Genomic DNA, 8,769 nt, shown 5'->3' with positions numbered 1-8,769 from the left:
GATGAGTCCCCATATGGAAGGAAGATTAACCATGTAAAGACCTTTAGATCCAAGGAACTAAATGGTATCCAAAACTAGCTCAGTGGTTAATGGATAAGGATGTTACCAGTGGAGTGGCATAGGGCTCATTATTCAGTTATTGTTTTTTTCATATGTACAGCATTTACCAATGATTTAGGAAGCAAGTTAAAGAAGTTCATGACAAATGCAAAAAAAGCCACATGGTTAACAATGAGGAGGAAACATTTAGACACTAGTTTGTTTCCCAGAAGTGTGTCAAATGGAATTTAATCTGGAGAAATAACAGGTATTATATTTGAAATGCAACAAGGCAGGGGCATATCCAGTAAACAGAGGGATATTGATTGGTGTGACATTATGAAGGAATCTGAGTATATATAGATCATTAAATATTGCAGCACAAATCATATTAGGTGGTTATAAATGCACGATGGATCGAGCATTGAAGCGGGGAGATTATGCTACTTCCGTGGACAATACCAAGTAGACCAAAGTTTGAGTAATGCGTTCAATTCTAGTCATAGGATAGGATGTCATTGCACTGGGGATGAGGCAAAAAAGATTCATGAGGGTACGATCAGGACTAGAAAATTGCAGCTAAGAAGAACATTGGTATTGTTTTCTTTGGAATGGAGGACTTAATTGAGATTGATACATTTAATTGGGGCTAGATGGAGCAAATAGAAGAGATCTATTTCCTCTAACAGAAGAGTCAGAGGCCAAATGACAAATCCCATAATTTTTGTTCCATTTTCACTCAGGGGATAGGTGAGAATTTGTAAGTCATTGATTGTCTGAAAGAATGGAAGCGGCCATCACATTAAAAGTACATGCATGTAAAAACGAGCCATGACCTGCAAGGCAGGATAACCTTGGATAGCTTGTTTTTGAACATGTTCATGATGACCTAATGACCACCCTCTGTCATTAAGGTTCTTTGAACATACATTGTTCAAGTGGCCTGCGAACAAGGCGGTAAACAGATCTCTAATAATCAGATAAGAAAATGCTTGGCAGAGAGTGGGTTTGCATATGATGAGCGTTTGACAGCACTGGGCCTCCACTCGCAGGAGTTGAGAAGGTTGAGGGGGGACCTCATTGAAAATTACAGAATAATGAAAGGCATAGATAGATGTTTCCACTGGTGGGAGAGTCTAGGACCAGAGGTCAGAGCATCAGAATTAAATGGCGCTCTTTTAGAAAGGAGGTGAGGAGGAACTACTTTAGTCAGAGGGTAGTTAATCTGTGGAACTCATTGCCACAGAGGGCTGTGGAGGCAAAGTCGGCAGATATTTTTAAGGCATGTGTCCAAATAATATTCATAAATAATTCACAATAAAACATGATTTTTAAATCTCATTTACATTAATTTATAGGCGCACAACCGCAGCGACAGATTTTCAGCGACGCTTCAGGTAGGCTTTGCAACATACCTACTGTATGGGAATTTCATTTCACTGTGCCATCTGGCACATGTGACAATTAAATCTATCTTGAATCTTGAATCTTGAATCTTGATTCCATGTAAGCAGAACACCTCTTAATGATGTAAGAATTCCTGAAATTATTGCTTTAAAATTGAAGTTGAAATATTCTATCAGAACAAAATCAGTAAGTACTGAATTAAATTGTCTTTACTTTGGATAAAACATTGTTGTGTTGAAAGTGCATTTGCTTCGACAGCTAGATTTTTGTGATAGTGAAGGCAAAATTGTCATCTTACTGTAATCTATTTTGTACATTCAGGGGTTAGAAAAGCAATTGTAGCAATAGTTACGGTCCCTCAACATCAGCAAAGTCATCAGTTATTTCTAAGACAGATGCAATCACCCATAAAATATTTTTACAACAAACATGGGGATTGTGGTTTGGGGAGGTCTCGACACTGACTTGCATCAAAGTTCCGAATCAGCTGTATTAAACAGCTAAGCAATAACACTTGTGAAATAATGTGGAGGAAAAGAGTTTCCGCTGGGGTTTATAAACAAACAATAACTTGTTGATAAGCTTGTGGAAATGTCAATGTGTATGTCCCCAGATAGAACTGGTATATTGGAAATACAGCTCATGTAATCTACTGTCAGTCCATAACTAGTACAATTCAAATGCAGTTTTTGGTTGCTTGCTCCTTCAAGTACAAGAAACATTTTAGAATAGGCTTCACCTGTGGAGAGAGGAATAGAATGAGATCTGAATAGTAACAGGAGATGTGGAAGGTATTGAGGCAAAAGGTGGAGAAACTGATAATATGAGACTGCTAATCTTGGTAGTAAAGCCTCATTTCAAAAAATCACTGTAGATTCTCAGAAGAAACTGGTCAAACTGACCCTTAACTAATGGGCAGGAACAGAAATGAGTGCAGAAGGTTACAGCCATGGGGTCTATCTGAGAAGCTTCTAGGTTGGAGGTCAGGCAGAGATAGGTTAGATAGTCACAAACTTCATTGCAAGGTGAAGGATTAAAATTAATCCGAGCACTCCTGTCCGTTTCAGCCACTGTCACATTTTCTCTCCCCAACAACAGACCATGGTTTTTTCCTTTGGAAGACTCAGTCCAGCAATGATCTTATCATCAGCCACAGCTTCCATGCCCCAAATTAGCCTCTAAAACCTCTAAAATAATCTTATACATGATCTGAACAGCCAACATGCATTTATCAGGGACTGGGAATAGGATATTCTCGATTGATTTTTTAATCTTAATGTTACTCCCAACCTAATTAGTTCTATACTAATACTTAGTAGTATTAGATATAAAGATTCAAACTAGTAATGTTAAGAAAAGCAGCACAAATAGGTGCTGCAACTAACAGGCTTTGGGACCGTTTAAATTAATTAGCAATCTTACAATCACCCGACAGGCATGGAGAGCCATGTCCTGCCACAGTTGCCTTGCATTCATCTGAGCTCCAGTTAGGACCAGCAATGTCACTTTGCATTCTTGATGGCTTTCTGAAGATCGTACCTGGGCTTCAGCTCCATCTTTAAATGCATAACAATACCACTGTTGTTGGATTAATAATGGGTCAGAGTACAGGAGGGAGATGGATTATCTGGTTGAGTAGTGTCGAACACCAATCTTGCTTTCAAGATTAGCAAGACCAAGGAGATTATCGTTGAATTCAGGAAAGGAGAGCTGAGGGAACATACACCTGTCTTCCTCAGTGGGATGGTGGTGAGGAGAGTTTACATAGTCAAGTCCGTGGGCAGGCACATTCCTGATGAACATTCCTTGGCCCAGCACAATAATACAATTATAAACACATCTCACTAATGCCTCTGCTTCCTCTGTGTAGGAAGGAACTGCAGATGCTGTTTTAAATCGAAGATAGACACAAAAAGCAGTTTGAAGAGATTCAGCATTTTGCCGAATAGTCAATCAAACGTCTATAGGTTCACGGTTACACAAAAAAAGCTGGAGAAACTCAGCGGGTGCAGCAGCATCTATGGAGCGAAGGAGATAGGCAACGTTTCGGGCCGAAACCCTTCTTCAGACTGATCGGGGGCGGGGGTGGGTGGGGACAATGAGCGCGAACGCAGTCCCCCACTACCACAAATTTTGCAGTCGAGTATCCCGCATTTGGGGACATCGCAGGCGTCAGCACACCCGAAGTGCAATGGGATAGCCTCGTCCTGGGAGAACCACCTTGGTGATCATGGTGTCTCCCCTGCCAGGTAAGTATGTCCCCCAGTCTATAGGTTCACGGTGGAGAGCATCCTAACTGGTTGCATCATGGCCTGGTTTGACAAAAGAATTAAGGAGGCTGCAAAACGTGGTGGACATTGCCTGGTCCATCATGACCATTAACCTCCCCACTATTGAAGGGACCTGAGGGGAAATGCAGCCTTATGGGCCTGTCCCACTTAGGCGATTTTTCAGGCGTCTGCCGCAGACTGGCAGTCGCTTAAAACCGGCAACTGTAGCGGCGACTGTCAGAGTGGAACATACACACACACACACTACAATACATACACACACACACACACACACACACACACACACACACACACACACACACACACACACACACACACACACACACACACACACACACACACACACACACACACACACACACACACACACACACACACACACACACACACACACACACACACACACACACACACACACACACACACACACACACACACACACACACACACACACACACACACACACACACACACACACACACACACACACACACACACACACACACACACACACACACACACACACACACACACACACACACACACACACACACACGCACACACACACACACACACACACACACACACACACACACACACACACGCACACACGCACACACACACACACACACACACACACACACACACACACACACACACACACACACACACACACACACACACACACACACACACACACACACACACACACACACACACACACACACACACGCGCACACACGCGCACACACGCGCACACGCGCACGCACACACACACGCACACGCACACGCACACACACACACACACACACACACACACACACACACACACACACACACACACACACACACACACACACACACACACACACACACACACACACACACACACACACACACACACACACACACACACACACACACACACACACACACACACACACACACACACACACACACACACACATACACACACACACACACACACACACGCACGCACACACACACACACACACACACACACACGCACACACACACACACACACACACACACACACACACACACACACACTCACACTCACTCACACACACACACACACACACACATCGCAAAGGCGGGGGCCAGGGCAAGTGCGGGGAGCACTGTCTGAAATTCACAAAGCTGCATAACCAAGGTGATACACACGATGAACAGAAAGGTTGGCGCGCTGTAATTAAGACGGCTAGCACAGTGTACGGTAAGTCTTTTAAAAGAGGGGGGGGTGGAGAAGGGGGGGGGGGGGGGGGAGAGGGAGGAGAAGGAGGGAGAAGGAGTGTGGAGGAGTGGAGACAACATTTAAGAAGCCAGAGATACACGGCTGTGAAGCTCGGCGGACATTTAACATTACCGGTCGGTTATCCTTGGTTCTGAAAACTCCTGCTTACGTTTTTTTCCCCCCAATGAGCCAATGAAATTCACCGGTCAGCACCGGCTACAACCTACAAGAATCTAAGAGAACCTTCGACCTCCTGGCAACCCACCAGGACCTCCTTGCGACCCACCTACGGCTCGTGAATTCTCGTTACTCTCCATGGCGACTTAATTCTAGTCGCCGCCAATTTTTCAACATGTTGAAAAATTCTCAGCGACCAGAATGAGGCCGCGACTAGTTCCCAGAATGTGGGAACTCCTCACGACCATGAAGGCGACTCCCCGGCAACCACCCGTAAACATGTGGTGACTGCAGATGCCTAAAAAGTTGCCTAAGTGGGACAGGCCCATAAATATGCACTGCAACTATCAGGAAGAAGGTACAGGAGCCTGAGAACCATTGCTTTCAAACTGAAGAACCGTTTCTTCTCATCAGCCATCCAATCTGCACAGCCCGAGTTTGCACTATCATGGTCTGATTTATCCTGAATAATTGATAACCTTTTGCATATTTATTTGTTGTGTTGTTGTGTTTAATGGTCCTGTAAAGCTGTAGTATGTAAAATTGTAATTATTCCAGTCCTATCTTGAACTCCTGAACATAAATCCTTTTGGCTTATCGACATTATGAGGTGAAGTGGGGGCTAAAACAAAATGTTACATTTCAGACACTAACCACTTCTTCTTCTTGTCGAGTCCACACACAAGATTAGAATTTGTTCAGCCAGAGCTGAACACACTTCTCGGCATCCGCATACAATGGTGCCTGTCCTGCGCTTCTTGTGCTTCTTGTGTATGGTGGTGGAAAGATTGGTGGAAACAGGACCGCGATGTGACCGCTCTTTCCTTGACCCCATCACTAACCGCTGACCTATCATCAGAATTCACATTTCCAGCATACACCATGTTTTAGTTTTCATTATAAGTTGTAGTCAACATTTCTTGGTGTAGCCTTTGGCATTTCTGTCAGCAAAGCCATTAGACACAGGTGGAGCAACAAAATGAACATCATTAATTGAGGACAGCAATCTCAACAGCAATGTTTTAGTTTTAGTTTTAAAGATACAGCAGGAAACAAGCCCTTTGGCCAACTGAATCCACGCCGACCACCAATTACCCATTCACCCCAGTTCTGTATCATTCAATTTTTTCCATCCACAACCTACAATTGGCAGGACAATTTGCAGACCCCAAGTAACCTACAAAACCCACGTGTCTTTAGGATATGGGAGGAAATTGGAGCACTCAGAGGAAACCCACAGTCACAGGAAGAATGTGCAATCTCCACAGAGACAGTACCCGAGGTCAGGATTCAACCCAAGTCTCTGGCGCTGTGAGGCAGCAGCTCTACCTGCTGCGCCTTTGTGTCGCAATGCTCATTCACCATTGCATCAAAGTCATACCATAACAAATACTCAGGCTTTAAAGACATATTTTACACTAATATTTACTGCATAACTTTTAGTTTCCTGCTCGGGGCTTTGTTTGAATTACATATTGCTTTAGTCAGCTGAGTTTTACTTGGCATCAAGAATTGGTCCCACTGTGATTATAGTTTTACATTTCAATCCTAAACAAAGATAAACCGTTTGCTTGTGTTCCCTCACTCTGTTACTGCACTATAGTGGAATCAAGTAGGACCTTCGTTGCACAAAAGGTGATGTGAAGCTTGTGCCATGTGAGTAAGCTGTTGTGTTAACATGCTCTGCATGGAATCTTTAATAGGGTTGCAAGTTATGCATCTCTAACACACACTCTCTGTAATAGCAGTAAACAAGCTGAGGCAGTCAATGGACACAGATATTTAGTATTTCTTTTCAGAAACCCATTAGCCACTAATCTAAAGTCAGAAAAAAAGCAGAGTGGGCATATTTTTCTTAAATATACCCTCATAAAGTGCATGAAGCCAGATGCTATGTGAGAACCAGTTCAAGCAGTTTTGTACATGTTTAATGTTGTGTTTAATGTTAATGGAATGCAAATTTCCATTTTGGTAACTTAGAAATGGTTTCAATAATAGGAACCAGCGCTCTCCAAGCCTTTCAATTGATGCTTTAATTTCCAAGAAAGAAAATGCGTCTATTCAATGTTTGCCTTAATGCTGAACGATCCTCCCATAAGTTCAGGGTGAAATTCTGATTTCCCAACCTATCCCATTGCAAACCTTGGTATATTTTTTATATGCACTTTCTCAGTGGATGAAATGGTATTACGCTAAAAGACTATATTCAACATTCTGGCAGGGGTGGAAATCCCAGGGGTGGAGGGGGAGGGGCAGAGGGGACACTACCCCCCTCCCCCCCCCCCCCTCACCCATTTTGAGAGGTGCGGGAGGATCCCAACATTTTTTTGTAATCCGGATTTTAAAACTCGGTGAAATCTCCGCTTTCCGCGCGACAGTGGAGGTGGGACTGCTGATCGAAGGCAGGACATGACGATTGGGGGCGGGACATGATGATTCAGCGAGATATTTGGAGGAGGGAGATGTCGGTCAGAGGCGAAAGTAGGGGGGGTGGGACTGAGGATAGATCACGGTGATTGGAGGAGGGAGACGTGCCAAAACACTCTTGGCAGCCCTGGTCACAGACCTGCGCCTCATCCACAGCCAGGATCGATCCCGGTCTCCGGCGCTGCAATCGCTGCCGAACCGCCACTGGACCATCCCCGTCCTCACCCGAGTCCCCCCCCCCCCCACGCCTGGGGGTGACCAGAAACATCGGGAGTCAGACGGGAGTGGTGCCCCCAGGCCCACAGGCCAGCGCAGAGAAGCAGCGCTAAACCCAGCTCAACTCTGCCTGTCCCGCCAGGTTAACCTATAGCCCTGCCTGGACTTACGGGAATGACAGCCCAGGTTTACATCCAGCGCGGAGAAGCAGCACTAGCTCCACAACTCCAGGCTGGTGTCCCGTCAGTCCAAGCAGGGCTGTAGGTTAACCTGGTGGTATCCCGTCAGTCCAAGCAGGGCTGTAGGTTAACCTGGTGAGACAGCTGCATTTAGCGCTGGATTGAGCTGTAATGACCTTCACTAGGCCCATGGCTGAAGCCTCCGAAGCCTCGTGTGGTTGTGTGTGAATGTGCGCATGCACGCGTGGCCACCAAGAAATTCTGTGTCTCCCTGTCCCCCCCATATCTTGATAGTGATTTCAGTGTCTACATTCTGGTATTTTTCTCTTTGCTTTATTGTGCCTGTTGCACTTGCGTTTGGCTTGATTGTACCCATGTATAGTATGATTTGAATGGATAGCATGCAAAATATAGTGTTTCACTATATCTTGGTACGTGACAAAAATAAACCAATATCAATAAATGCTCAGCTATAAGTAAAGATGGAGTCTCCAACCAATTCCTTTTTTCTGCCTACATCTTAGGTCTCCAGCAAAGATTGAGAACAGTTTGGAAGCACTCAACGATTGCTCTGATGTCCTCAGATTGTGGGACTGCCTATACCTCCTGAACATTACCAGGTTTTATAACCTCTTCCTCAATCTGCTGAGTACTCACATCCAACATATTGAACCCACAGTGAAAGTCAACCAACATTATAGGGTGACTTTACACAAAGAATTGGACAGAGTCTTCCTGCGGTTATGCAGGAGTATCTTTGGAGCACTGTGCGTGTTT

General features: G+C 44.6%; 1 non-coding gene across 1 annotated transcript; it reads right to left on the bottom strand.

Annotated features, from left to right (window-relative positions):
• Window positions 1-3,535: 3,535 nt before the first annotated feature.
• Window positions 3,536-3,703, bottom strand: LOC129701923 (U1 spliceosomal RNA). Its single transcript, XR_008724291.1, has one exon. It is a non-coding gene; the product is annotated as a U1 spliceosomal RNA (small nuclear RNA).
• Window positions 3,704-8,769: the final 5,066 nt, after the last annotated feature.

This window comes from Leucoraja erinacea, chromosome 11, assembly GCF_028641065.1.
Source record: "Leucoraja erinacea ecotype New England chromosome 11, Leri_hhj_1, whole genome shotgun sequence".
Classification (NCBI taxonomy): domain Eukaryota; kingdom Metazoa; phylum Chordata; class Chondrichthyes; order Rajiformes; family Rajidae; genus Leucoraja; species Leucoraja erinaceus.
This window is presented reverse-complemented; position numbering and strand designations above follow the sequence as displayed.